This window comes from Macrosteles quadrilineatus, unplaced genomic scaffold (assembly GCF_028750875.1).
Source record: "Macrosteles quadrilineatus isolate MER2022 unplaced genomic scaffold, UCM_ALF_1.0 Scaffold_9__3_contigs__length_116548681, whole genome shotgun sequence".
NCBI classification, from domain to species: Eukaryota; Metazoa; Arthropoda; class Insecta; order Hemiptera; family Cicadellidae; genus Macrosteles; species Macrosteles quadrilineatus.
In genome coordinates, this window is record NW_026542602.1 from 47,632,020 (window position 1) to 47,647,219 (window position 15,200).

Consider the following 15,200-nt stretch of genomic DNA (forward strand, 5'->3'; position numbering starts at 1 on the left):
CTGAAGTCTGCACTCTGTACCCAAGAGTGGAATTTGCCGTCCAAGTCAGGCTGTCAGGCTGCGGCCACACGGGCGTTTTTCTCACGCACAAGAGCAGCGTGAAAACACGCGAAAAATATGAGTAGCATGGTGAATGCCACACGCAGTGTCTTTTCCCCGCAGTAGCGGGCATGCTACTCCAATTTTTCGCGTGTTTTGCGTGTGTCCGCAGCCTCAGGCTGTTAGTTCTTCGTTCTTCTCTTCCTATTGTCGTGAAGAAGCACTGACGTGAGGATTGAGGATAGGATTGTGGAGGATGATTTATTTAACTAAACTTAATTTCAATTATCTCGTCACGCGCATTTGAGTGTTGTCAAGATAACTCAGAATTAGGTACCTGCTTATTTAATGCACCATTTAAGTTGTAACTTATACATAGTCAATTTACACAATGTAAAATAATAAATGACATCTTCCAGCTGCAGCCACCATGATGGTTCGTCGGCAATGCTTCAAATCCATGACATATACACATACAGTAGTTGTAGTTCCTATATTCCGATGATGACCTGTTCCTGTTCGCTGCCGCTCGATTAAACAACCGTTCCCCAATATATCTCCGCCTCAATAATAGCAACAATCACATCCTTTTCAAGCAGGAAACTAGATTTCGTATTATACAAAAATATTATCGGCCTAAAGTAAACTAACAATGAAAGACGTTTACGTATAGTTAGTATATATTATTCCTTAGTTAAAATCATTGCGCGCCGTATGGTATAGCATCTCAGATTCCTCTTCCAGTAACTGGCGAGAACCTCTTGTACGAAGGAGGGGGGGAGGGGCGGGACGTCACTCTACTCTTCACTTCACCATTACCGTAACGAGAATTAGTAAACCTTCATTCAATTTTTATTTTATAGCCTATATATTGTTATATTATCAGTAAGTTTGGTTGGTTCGGTTAGATTATGACAGTTAAATTTTATAATTAACAAATTTAAAATTAAAAATTATAAGTAAACCTTCAAAGGATTTTCATCTACACTTATATCTTGTTTATATTATCAGCAAGTTCAGTTGGTTAGGTTATGTTATGGCAGTTAATGTTATAATAAAAAAAATTAAGTTAAAATTAATTTTAAAGTTAAAAATTTAAGTTAAAATTAATTTTATAATAAGTTAATTTTTTCAAACTAAAAAATTATAAAATAAATATAAAGATTTTCTTTAATTGGCTTGAGGGGCTCTCCCACAATCCCCCATTCCATCGCACAAGAGGTTCTCGCCAGTTGCTGGAAGAGGAATCTGAGATGCTAGTGCCGTATGGACTCTTAAACCTTACGCGGCGTAGTAAAATAGTTCTGAAGCAATCCGTACTACACGCTCTCTTTTAAGATTTGTTTAATAATAAAATAATAACTTAGGCCTTGGGCCTATTCGCCTATTATTTTGCTGGAGTTTCTACTCAAATTTTTACTATACTTAACTTAAAAACGTTTACTCGGACATAATAAAACCATGACGTATCATTTTAATGAAAACAACGTTTTGAATAAGTTAAATACTAATGATTCAACAGGAACAAATAAGAACAGATGTTTTTACATCAACTGTTTTATCCTAAAACGTATCGTCATAATAAAGGAATTAAACACAAACTCATCTGTCTTTGAAAGAACAAGCGCAAAGATAATTGAATCTTGACATTCAAATCAATTCAGTCAATTAATTGCCACTGGAGTAATAACTCATAGAATTTGAATGCTGTAAACTATTTCGAGGGTAGGTGAAAACTGTTCCAGGCATATCAGAACCGAAGTTATTACATGACACAGACAGAGAGGCTAACAGCACGGAATGGTGTTTCATCCATGTTTTCTGTCCGTAAGGTTGGTAGTACATCAAACTGAATAATATTTGATGTGGCACTGACACTGGCATCTCATGTGAGGGAAATTGCCAACCGCTCAAACTCCAATGACGATGACAGTAGTATGTGAAGGTGAACAATAAAAACGTATCAACCAACATCAACAATAAAAAAAATCAAGAGTATGAACTAAAGAGACTGACTTACCGTTGTGTCGACAACATCCAACCAACTCTTGTCAGATATCCCTCCGCCTCCGCGCGTAGTTTGCACGCGGCCGGTCAATAATATAGTCCCAACAATTTTCTATTACTACTTCAGTATAAATTGTCAGAAAATTGTACAATATTAATTTAAACATTCAGTTTAGTTAACCAAAAGTAATCCATCATAATATTCTAGATATACTGGCTTTTTATTTGGTTTACAAAACTAATGTTAATAGTGGTTTAAAATTGTGAACAAGAAACAAATTTACCAGCAATACTGTAGCAGTACACTAAGACTAGGGCTACAAAAACAAAATCAAAACTTTACTTTTGTTTCATAAACATCAATACATGAAGGTAATACCGCATGAAAAGAGTACATATATACGTATATATTATGAAGCAATACAACAATAATGGAAGACGGATGTTTGTAGGCTGAAAATAGAAATAGCTAGCCTATTCGAACAGGAATGGAAGCATGAAAACAACTTGAATAAACTTATGTAAAGGTTGCTAAAGCTTTATAATAATGACAATAAATCTTAACAAAGCTCAAAATAATTTTGTTTGGATTGGGCCGAGAAAAGATTAGATAACTTTCAGAACATTTAAAAATTGTCAACAAAGGTTTCATGCATTTATTTTGATGCCGTAGGCCTACTTACAATGATACAAGACTAAATTAGTATCATAAGCGAAAAACGTAGGCCTATTTTGTACATGAGTGGATGAGTACTAAGGGGACATGTACCCCCATAATGGCGAAAAAGGTTAGAGACAATTAAGTTAATTATAGCCTACCTTAGGAATATTTTTTCATAAATTTAACATTAAATTCTCAACTAAATTCTTCGTTAAAAATATTTTATTCAATGCATAATTTAGCTAGTTTTTATACTTTTATATTTACAGCTTTTAGTTGCCGTTATACAGTATATTTTCAGTTTTTAGACATAAGAGCTTAAAACATTGTTAGTTTAAAATGTGGGAACCCAATTTGTAACATATTTCTTTTGTACCAGGACGAATGACACACAATACAAAATATATATACCTACAGCTAACTATTTTTTATTGTTTAAACTAACTCTTTATACCAACGTATTCACAAATAATAGGCCTAACGGTAGAAATCGATACCAGAGAAGTGGACATTAACATTATTGCTCATTTGTTGCCTCGTTACTTTTGTTATAGCCAAGTTACCATAAGTTAGGTATTATTTTGAATTGAGGCAATTTTGTCTACTTCAAAACCCCCAATATGATAAGACTATTAGCTAACCCTTAGGTTTATTACGATTACGACTAATATTACATAAGTAACACTCTGTAGATCTAGTCGCAATTGACTCTGAATTTAAATTACCTATTAGAAATTGCAAGACGTTTATTTCAAGTTGTATTTCTAGATTAGTCTAAGCCAATAGGCAGCAGTGGTTAATTTCAAATTCAGACAAAGTTCAAACGGATTATTGTAATATTTCGTGTATTCCATTACCTTTCTATCCCTACAAAAAAAATTTTGACATTTCAAAAACAAGATAGGAACAACAAATTAATTATTCATGGCCGTGCCAACTTAAAAATATAAAAAGATTTATTGTTTGCCGCATATGAATTGTGAAATGGAAAATACTGTATGATGTTGTGTGGGTTTTGACAGAGGCAAACGGGAACGGGACGGAGACGGAAGGCATTGCTGAGTTTGAATTTCTACGGTATTGGCGCCGTGAGGTTGGCAACGCTGATTTCGACCCTATTTCTTTTCTTTGCTGTAGTTTCTATTTTACTTATCTTGCACCGTCCGCCGTCGGCAACGGCATTGCCTTTGCACCTGCCATTGCAATAGGGACAAAGATATTCAAAGTGCACAATGCTTGTCTTTGGTATGTTAACGCTACATTTACAAATATAGTTATCATTTATGACAAGATACAAGAAGGAATAAATTATGCTCACACTAAAAATAGATATGAAAGTATGCAAGTTTTAAATTGAATTTGCTTGTTGCACGGACCTCTTTTATATCGTGAGTAACATTTTTGTGACGGAAATTTTGTATGTTACACGAGCTGCTTTAATACCGTGAGTAACTTTTTGTGACCGAAATTAATTGTATGTTGCACAGGCTGCTCTAATATAGCCGAGTAATATTTTTGTGACGGAAATTAATTGTATCTCGTACGGGCTGCTCAATATCGTGAGTAACATTTTTGTGACGGAAATTTTGTATGTTGCACAGGCAGCACTAATATAGTGAGTAACATTTTTGTGCCTACAATATTTGCAAACAAAACGACTAAATGTAGGCTAAACCCAATATTTTCGACAAGATCGTTAGAAGACGGGAAGCGCGCGGCAAGTTAAATTTGTATCGGTTATGAAATGGGATATTTTTTAATTTATAAAAGAAAATCGTAAAGACTGATGCATCCGTGTTATCAACAAGAATGTGTGGAATGTCTCTTATTCAAAGCGTGTTAGTCCAATATTATAGGGCATAAGAAAATCTCTTGCAATAAAATTTTCGCAAAAATTGAAAAATACTCCGGTATGATTTATTGTTATGACAATCTCACAACAAGTCCAGTTGAAACATGCAAGAAGACATTCGTTGAAAATAACCATTGTGACGTATACCCAAGAGTCAGTGGTGGGGGTAAAGCTGACAAGGGGATATGCTAGATGGAATTTTCTGAACATAGAACTTCAAAAGCCATCCACTAAACATTTGTTTTAGTGAACCCACATAAAAATACTGTACTTACTGGATCTGCAACGATGCTGGGAATCATCAAAAAACAATAAACTGGCACAAAAATACTGCGCGGCGTCGAAAATGTCGAGATGTTCTCCACACCAACTCCGGCAACGGTCTGCTAATGGCGGCCCAACCGGTCGAGGGGAAAGGGGCACGCGACGTTGCCGCGACTGCACAACTTGGCAACACTGCCTACCATCCTCCCGTCCTTATACCATTGCGTTGAACGTGCCACTGAGCCCGATGTTTTTGGAACAAATAGTGCAAGGACCGTTTAGTGGATTTGGCCATAGTTGCAGGTAATATATTTGCACTAAATACAAGACACGCTAAGTCTCATGCAAAATAGATTGCAAAAATGATTTTTCTGGTTAATTTATACTAGATTACTACTAACCATTCCAAAAACATGCACCAGGAAAACTTCTCTAAAAACCCCCGTAGGCCTAACCTGTGGATTTAAAAATTTTACAAAAAATTGTGTTGTATTTCTATCGGCTATAACAAGCCATATTATAATTCCGACAGATTACAAATAAAATTTGTGTAGGGTCAAAACGCAACATTTTTAGAAATAGTTATATAATTTTTTAAACTGTTATAACCATACTAATTATATTTCGACTCTTTGTCTATAATAGTAGACTATAACGCATTTTTTACAATTTTATGATAGGAAGAAAATGATAGGTACTCAAAGAAGTTTGAGCGCAACACTATTTTCATCTAACTGACTTTTACCTTCCATGATCAAATTATAAATACCCACTGCTGAATTTTTCAACTAGTTTTATTGAACACCTTTCATAATTATTTGATTTGAAATAATTTGGGAAAATCTCAGCATTCCTCGACCCACAATGCACTGCAAAGCAGTAGTGCGTTGAGCTTTCGTAGTTCGTCAGGCAGAGTTGAAGAAATCAAGAAGAGAAACCCATTCGCCAACGCCATTGCATTATTGCAATCGCATCGCCGTGTACGAGCCGAGCGCTGCTAAGAGGAGGGGGTATTTGGTGGCAGTGATGCACCGTCATCACCACTGCTGCCGTGCTGCCAACCGCACGGGAAGAAAATTGATATCGCCACGCGCCACGTCCACAATAAAATTACCAGGATGATATTCAGGCGCTATGTTGGTAAGTATATGGTAAGTAATATTCTCAATAGTAGTAAACTAAAATCAAACGTACATGCAGTTTCAAACTACTTGTCTTAAATTATCTGATCTTCACTTTGGAACATTGCGTTTGGTTGCTTTCAGTATAGCCAGAATTAATTGTGGCCTTGAACACTACCAACATATCCACCAGAAATTTGCAGCAAAATTTTGTATTCCGCAGGTTTCGTTTTATTTAATCTATTAAAAGTTATGATTGCTTTTATTTAAACAATTTAAAACATCTGTTTGTGTGTTTAAAGTAAAAGAAATAAAATAAAATTATACTCAGTAGCAAATAATACCGAACCGAGGCCACAAAAGATAAACACTTGCAAAATAGAAAACTCAAATGGCGTGCATGTTGTTGTTGGAAAGATCTAAAAACTACCAACTACAAACAACAGACAACTAAATATTGTACTGAAAATAATATTTAATTTAAACCAGTAACATATGATTTCATTATTAAATTATTGCAAAGCCTACAAAAATAATTAAAAGCATGCAACGGACAGTAAAGAAAAATGACAGTAATGATACATGGAAAGGAGTGAAAAACATTAGGCTACCTATGTGATCAAATAATATGATTTAATTTGGAAATACTGTATAGCCTACTCTAACTTAAATAATAGCTCATCTATTAAATCAAGCTCATTTACTAAAATAACACCTACTGTACATTAATTTAACGTTAATAGATCTAAACAAATCTTGCAACAAATAATTCTATGGTAGTAAAATACATTTATTAAATAGATGGGTTTGCCATAGATAAAACCTACTCCTTTGGATAAAACAAAACTCTAGTTCTTCAATCAATTTCAGTCAGCTCCCTATTCCAGCTCATAATTAAATTTTTACACTAAGCCAAAAGAAAGATGTCTATGACTATTGTAACATTTACATAGCCCAATTAATTTAAATATCACATTCCAGCCACGATTATGGCATGAATGTTATGAATGTAAAACAAATCAATGAAACAATTACAACCAGCTAGTTAATTTAATAATACCAATAAGCATAAAGTATTAGGTATATCATTAAGTGTCGCTTTAGGCTTAAGCATACCAGTTCTATAGTTCATCGTTCATGCCATTTTTAGTCTTTTATTGCTCGGAGAAGGAAATGGATATTTTTGCACAGCTGACCACAAAACTTGACACATTAACCATTGATTATAACATCAAAAACTCCTAGTCGCCATCACATAGTCGCCTGTTTGATTATATATTTAAGCACAGATGAAGTAATATAATTATAACAATATAATTTTAATTATTACAGTATATAATTATATTACACTTCATCTATGATATAGGCTAAGATTCTTCATAACATTAGTTATATGACATTCTCTTTGGCCAACACCCAGCTGGTTGTCGGCTGGAGTATTTATTATTTTTTTGCAATGTGGGATTTTTTGTTGCCATGGAAACAGATCAATATTTACATAAAATATCACCTCAACAATATTTGTCCATAGGTAGCCTTAGGGCATTGTATAAACTTGAGTAGACCTATGCAGGCTGAGTTCTTAATAATTGTGTTTGATTTTGATTTATTGTGATTGCCCAGACAAATCTATTTTTCTTGGTTGAACTTGTAACCTATTTTGTGACCTTGTAGCTTGGTTGACTTTGTTATATGCATAAACCTTGCAAATTACGACAACAAAAAGTTTTTGATTTCTGATTTATAGCATTTTAGTTCAGTAGGTTTATTAGTTTTCCCGTCCACCCGGAAGAAGCACTCAGTCACAACCAAATTTAATATTGTATTACAGGGTGTCCATGAAATCTCCGCCAATATTTCAAGGTGTTATTTTAGATAAAAAAAACTAAAATATATCGTTAAAATTTTTTAAACTAAAAAATTACCAGTAACATTAATATTGCTAGTTTAGATAGAACAATCAGCTGTTTTAATTGTTAATAACCCAATGAGTGAAAATATTGCTGTATAAGTACAACTATATTTTTAAATTCTTTAATACAGAAATAGATTATATAAACTCAGTAGAATCCATGGAGTTTAAAATATTACAATATTTTATTGTCTTTAGTCCATTATTAAACAAACAAATTTGTTTGTTGATCATAATGTTAGACAAAAAACTAGTAACCTATTATTATTTTTTTTCGAAATTATTCCATTTTTAGTATGCTCACAAACAAATAATTAAAATAGTTATAAAATTATATTTAGCTTAGAAAAGAGACAAATGAAATTAATATTTAATCATTCACAGGTTAAATATAAAATCAGTATATAAGTTAGTATTGTTATTGTATGTATGTACTCAAAGTTGTGACGCATTATTTGCTTTGAAAAGTCGCAGAAATTACATCGACAAAGATAAGGTACCGGGATTTTTTTATTATAATTTTTGAAAAACACAATGTTCAGAAAAAAAATTGAAATATTTCACTTCACAAAAACCTTGGTTTATTTAGTCCCAGTAAATATATTAAACGCAACCCATCTTTGCTTGTTGGGAGAATGTTTACACAAAGCCAAAAAGCTTAGAACTCGGTTATATTGAAGACAACCCAGTGAATAATAACCACGAAATGATCAAATGGAATGTTTGGGATTTTATATGATTTGACAGTATTAAGGCACGATAATCTCCAAAATAATATGATTTTAAACAAAATTCATTTTCAGCCAAGGGTGTAAAGCAACATCAACTTAAATGAGTCTGGATATAACCATGGGAAAGGCGAGATTTTACACATAAAATCAAGATTTTGTGTTTGTTTACTCAACGATTTTTTAGTTATAAAAAGGTTTCTATCCTTACAGTTTGTGAAAATTTAAAAATATAAGCTTATTAAATTATTAATTATTTAATTATTAAGTTGTTGCAGGATTCAATTGCATTCTCCAGATACAATAAAACCCGGGGAATCATTGGAAATATGTAGTAGAAAATTGTATTTGGAACAACGCATTAGACAAAGAGAAATATTTTATGAATTGTGATGGTTTTCTTTGTCTTTGTGTCTATGTAAAACCATCCTAGGAATGGGTTCCCAAATTTGCTTCTTTTCACACTTGTAATGAACTTTATTTTTTTATAATGCAAGTTTAATTGTTGAAATACTGTAGGCCAAATTCACAATTTTTTCAGTAGGGTCCAAGAGTTTTTTTAAATAATTAAATAAAGTAAAAAATTAAATATTTTACCGCCAATTTATTCAGTTCACTTTTTTCACATTAGATGGTAAAATAACTTTAAACAACGCACCACTCGTTGTTAGACAGTTCAAAGTAGTTTCGCAGTTTTCTACATTCAGCATTGAAGCCACTTCATTCTTCCGAAACAAGAAATGTGGCAACACCGCTCGTCTGCGCAGGAAGATGCGCGTTGATAACTGTTGAATAAAATACCATTTTTTAAACTCTCAATTCACCGCCGGTGCCACTGTTGCCACTCATGAAGTGTTTACAATAGAAAGTGACATCTTGTGACAAAACTATCCCCAATACTGTATTAAAAGTGAAAGAGTGATGAGAGTGCTGAAAATCTTCATCTACGCAGTTGCAACATATGATGTAGCCTTGGGTGCGCGCGCAGCTCAACAAAATGGCATTGACCTGAATTGATGTGCGGAGTTAAAAGCGAGAACGTCAGAAAATTTACTGATTGACATCACAGTCGATGTCGGTGGTTGAACTATTAAAAAAAATCCGATGAACATTTTCGTAGGTTAAGCATCAGGTGATCGTTGTACTTCTTCGCACAGCATTCGAGATTTTCTTCATCATACACTTCGTCAACAAGTTTTTATCTTTCCCAAAATAACCGGATGTGATATAAGGAGCTGCCAAACCTTATCTTATGTATACAAATTTGTTGAAAACACTTAAAATAATCTGAAATTGACCTAGGCCTAGCTGAATAGCTGAAAACACAATGGCAAAACATTGTTAGAAAATTTAATACAAGTTGGAAAATAACTTAAAAATTCAAACGATTGTTATTTATTTTCTTCCAAAATAAACGGATGTAGTAAAAACTCAAGAATGATTTTGAAATGGCGGTCCAGGAATCAACTTTAACCAATCTTAAATAATTTAAGTTGTATATAATTTGTCTATACCTCAGTCTGCAAACTGCCAACTTCTTTGTGGCTTCCATGGAAAGCCATGCAATATTTTGCAAATTTTGAGGGGTTAAAAGTACTACTTCAGTTCGTGAAACGGTCTCTCAGGAAAGATATATGAAATAAATTATTTCGTACAACGCATTTTGCCACAGTATTATTTGATATTATTTGATTTGGCCAGAGACTGTTGCCTTATTATTCATTTCATCTCTTCTGAATCGACATGCTTTTTCATTGAGCAAACTGATTGTTTTTTAACAATTGGGTAGTTTTTTTTTATAATTGTTTATATGTATGACAAGACACCACGCAAACAAATTTAATTAAAGTTCCAGAGAGTACTAAACAACTTAAAATCCAAACTGATAAAGCAACAATAATAACTGTGTGCCAAGACCTTCGCATTGGCATTGGGCTTAAAACTACGATAAATCGAATCGATAATGTGATTGGCGGTACTTTTTGGTTGTTACTTTTTCTCGCATTTACACAACTGTGACAGGTAGCCGAATGAAACAAAGAGAATTCGCTACGATATGTAATGGGTCTGGGAATTTTTGGGACCGTCACACAACCCGTTTGACTAAAAAAATTACACTTCATAGTTTAGACTGAGGATTAAATGTGGCTGCATGTACTTTTCCTGTTTGTGTACTTTTTCACCTGAAGACGCGATCAAATCTCAGATCCCGAAACGTCGTGATTTTTTTATCGTTATGGAGAATATCCACAATAATTTTGAACAACAGAAAGATTTTGTTTTACTTTTTCGAGATTCCCCAAAAATGTGATACCATTCCATGTTCTTTCAAAGCTGTATGGAATTTTCATGCTGCTTTGAAAGAAAAATACAAGTAATTGTTTCACATGTCTTTCTTGCGAAATAAGTCCCAATCCAAACGACGTCGCATGAAGAATCCTTATTTACGTTTGGCCACAGAAAACGTACTACTATAAAAACAAACACTATAAAAACAAATGCTCTCTCAAAACACTTAATGCTTTTTACCATGCGGTTGGCATTCTGGGTTATAGTAGTACGTTTTCTGTGGTTTGGCCAACGATCACATAAGATCAATAGATGGAGCACGCCTATCTAACTAACATTAAAGCAGGTGAAGCCAGGTCCGCCATCTTACTGTAGGATAGAAGCGCTAGATGTCGATGAAAACGGCACCAAAACTCAATGTTCCGCTTCAAAATAACTCGACATTTAGCCTACTTAGACTTAAGTTATATGGTTGAAACTTCGTATGAGTGAAGTCAATAAGTCTATGACACTATTGGTTTTAATTAAAAGCTTAAAAGTTAGTATTTTCTATTTTAAATATTCAAATAAAGTCGGTACTTTTAGATGAGTTTTAAAATATGACATGAAAAAGTTCGTCGGCTGCTACTTTTTTTTATTTTTTGGTCAGGTAAGTTAAAAAACGGTGGATTTTGTAGCTAAAGAGTTGAACCTTTTGGATAATATTTTTTTAAATTTTTAGCTGGTGTAGTTTGGTTGTAATTTAAATTGTAATATAGGGGCTACCCGCCGCGCCGCGTGGCGTCATGCGGGCAGATTCTGCATACAACCTCACTCTTGTAATACAGTTTAGATACTCAAATTTGGAGCTATACAGAAAAGTTACTAAACTAATTAGAAAAAAATGGATTACATATAAATCTTCTTCGTTTTATTCTTTGTATTCATCTAAAAATTAACATTTTTAGCTCTTTCATAAAAATTAATATTACAGTCTGAATATAAAGGAGAGTTGTACAAAGAGTTTCAGAAACTATCTTGTCACTTTGAAAATTCGTAGATTGTAAACCAAACATCAGAACTTTATCAAACTTTATTGCGATGTAGATACATATATTATAAACAGATTTGTAGCTTTTCAGAATTTCCCTTTCGCCCAAAAAGTTTTTGTTGTTAATTATGTAAACTAACTTTTTCTAAGAAACGGTAAACGCTAGAAGAAAAATCAAAAGCGTATTTTGAAGGTCATTGTGTTAGTAACAGAAATATTTGTAATACAAAGGCGTATTGTCATGGATACCATTGCTATCGACTAACATTTAATTAGTTGCGCGCGGTACTAGGGCTCATCACAGCCGGCAGCCGCCATCTTAAGCTGGGTTTTCCTAGACGCGGAGTCGGCCAGCGGAGAGCGGACAACGGAGAGCGGAATTGAAATTAACATGGCATTCCGCTCCGCTGCTAGGAAAACAGTAACATTAAATTACCTAAGACCAGCTGAGTCCGCTCTCCGTTGTCCGCTCTCCGCTGGCCGACTCCGCGTCTAGGAAAACCCAGCTTTAGTTAAGATTAGTGAAAAATACTGGCTTCACGTCGCGGCCAACATGCTCCATCTATTGGTCTTATTTGATCGTTGGGTTTGGCGATATAGGGAATAAGCTACAAGCTACATTACCAGGTGTCACGGTAAAGACCCGAGGCAGATTTGTTTTATTCTCATTTCCCCCAGAAAACAAAAACACCATGCCTTAAAAATGAAATTTTAATAATTCTCATAAAACTTATAAAACAAAAATTGTTACTCATAAAACACGAAAATCCTCAACTTTTATTATAGTCTTCTTAAATTGTAAAAAAATTAGTTCTGTTTGTGGAAACGAAAAAAGTAATGGAGAAAAAAACTGCAGGCCTACATTTAAAATTCTTATTTCATTCATATAACAAGTAAATTGATGAAGTTTTTTGTTTACGGTTATATTTTTATCAAGTTTGGCAAATTTATTTATTTTTTTCTATTGACATTACTAAAAAAAAACACTTCTTTCCAACCGCGTAGCAGCAAACTCGTTAAACCTAATGTTTTGAAATCGACAATACGCAATTGTGTAAAATATTAAGTGAAAATACAGCTACTGTATAAAAAATAGAAATTCACTAAGTCAGTTAGTTAGCAAGTTTTCTGCTGTATGTTTAAAAAAATAAAACCAAATATTGGGAATTTTGAAATAATTTCAATTTGGCAGTGTGTGCAGTATTGGTTTTGACAGTGTAAGCTCTGCTCGGTTAGTTGGCAGTTGCTACCTTGCGTCAACTACAAATCTCCTATTTAAGATCGCTGGACCAGAAATATTCTGTAAGCCTCTAGTCACTTTTGTTCAATGCTCTAGAGAATACGCTAATTTATACAAAGTTGGCTAATTTATGGATACTGTACTTTTGATTTCACATTCAATTTGCTCTAATCACGGAAATACGCTGCAAATGAAAATTACATTTTTTGTTTATCATATACAGAAAATGAGACACCTCTGCAGCTATGGTGTAGAAAACCGCACGAAAATGGTCAAATAACTAATTAATTTATTAGGACAGTAGCAGTTAACTACATAGCGATTAGACATTTGTTTTTCCACCCACATCTGTGTATAATTATAGCTCCAGTTTTGATGTAGCCTATTCCTATATTATTTTATCCATTATATTGTTTTTTGTTTTTTTTTTATACTTTTTTTGTACATTGTGAATATATAAAATGTGCCCACATTCGAAAAAATAGGACGTAAAATGCTTCTATCAGGTTTATTTGACGTGGAAATTTTCCTATTCAAACAATCGATTATTGATGACTAAGCACACTAACGACGTTAGATATATTAACTTTATCTTGAATATTGTTACACAGTTTGTTATAATCAAAACCATTAAAATAAAAACGGCAAAATATATTTTCAGTATGGTATAATTTTCTCTTTGTTAAATAATATGTTGTTAGAAAGTAAAATTTAAGCATTTTTAAATCAAATGTTATATTGTTTAATTAATATACTCTATACCAATACACAGTATCTAAAAATATTGTGAAATATATCTCATACGAAGTGCTATGAAATCATAACCATCAACCAAAACACGACTGGTACGGTTTGAGTCTGCTTAGAGACTAACGCAAAGCCAGCACAGCAAGAGCACGGTCGAAAACTGCCTCGTCACACTATCGATTTTCGTGGGCTTTTGATTACGTCACCGCGGAGTGGTGGGGGGAGCCACGCCCATTATACCAGAGCTGAAAACATCGGTTATGTAAACTCTCAGACTGAGACTCAGTAGGCATATATAAAATATATAGGATGTGATCGCATAAATTTCACATGATTTTGAGACACTGATTGAGAAACTTGGACAATTCATAAGTAAAATTTTTTGTCTGAAAAAATTCTTACACAATGTTTTTTGGACGGACATACGATTTGCTTGGACATTCCTTCACAACGGTGTATACTGAATTTCATCGCCTTCCGAAGCTAGAGGGGGAAATTTATAGCTTTAATTCGTCTAGTTAATAATTGCAGTATCAATTATTTCTAATTATAGTACAACGGTCTCACAGCTTAATGCCTTTTTGCACAATAAATTGTAAGACGTCTGCTTAACTGAAGTTAAATTGAAATAAAAAAAATTATATATTTATTATTTTAATTTTTATTTTTAGTTAATTGAAATTTACTATTGAAGAATTCTCGAAATACCAAGGTTTTGCTTTTACGAAACTTCATTTAGAATATAGCTCTATTTAAATAGTTCAAATGTCGATTTTAACATGCATTTTTAAATAAAGCATTAAAATAAAATCAGTTTGAAAGTTTTAATATAATTTTTATTTAAATTTACAACTAAAACTACTCAGCACACGAACGTAAAAACGTTACTGTCCCCCGAAAACCACTTTGTTTGTATAGCCTAGTCTAGCCTCGATCGCCACAATTGAAGGCGTTAAGATAAACAGCCTTCAAGATCAAAACAAAACAATTGACGTCGAAACTCAAAAGAAAACAGGTTCAAATACTCGCCGTGCGTGTATTATTCAACGAATTTTCTGAGTCAATAAAACTTGTTATTTATTCCATATCTTATCATCCTGGACTTTCTCCAACACCTAAGATTTCTCGTTTAAGCTTCACCAATGGCGAACAATAAAGTTCAAGCTATCTTCGGCTAACCTCAACCTTTGGGTTAGTTGAAATCATTAGACTATTGGAGCAATTTAAAGACAGTTGGTAAGAGTTTTCCCATCTTAGTTTTTCTCTGGAGATGGTAAATGTGAGTGAATAATGTTACGATAAACTTGTAG

General features: G+C 33.5%; 1 protein-coding gene across 4 annotated transcripts in view; it reads right to left on the bottom strand.

The window, feature by feature from the left end:
* LOC129002205 (activating transcription factor 7-interacting protein 1) overlaps positions 1-15,200 on the bottom strand; it is a 49,628-nt gene that overhangs the window by 21,189 nt on the left and 13,239 nt on the right. For 2 of the 4 annotated variants that reach the window (XM_054429848.1, XM_054429845.1), the window contains exon 1: positions 4,835-4,949. The exons of 1 other annotated variant lie outside the window; for it this stretch is intronic. The gene's annotated coding sequence lies outside the window, so the exon portion shown is untranslated. Of the gene's footprint in view, positions 1-2,059; positions 2,111-4,834; positions 4,950-15,200 lie in introns of those variants that run through there. One more of the 4 variants, XM_054429847.1, reaches the window with a different exon arrangement.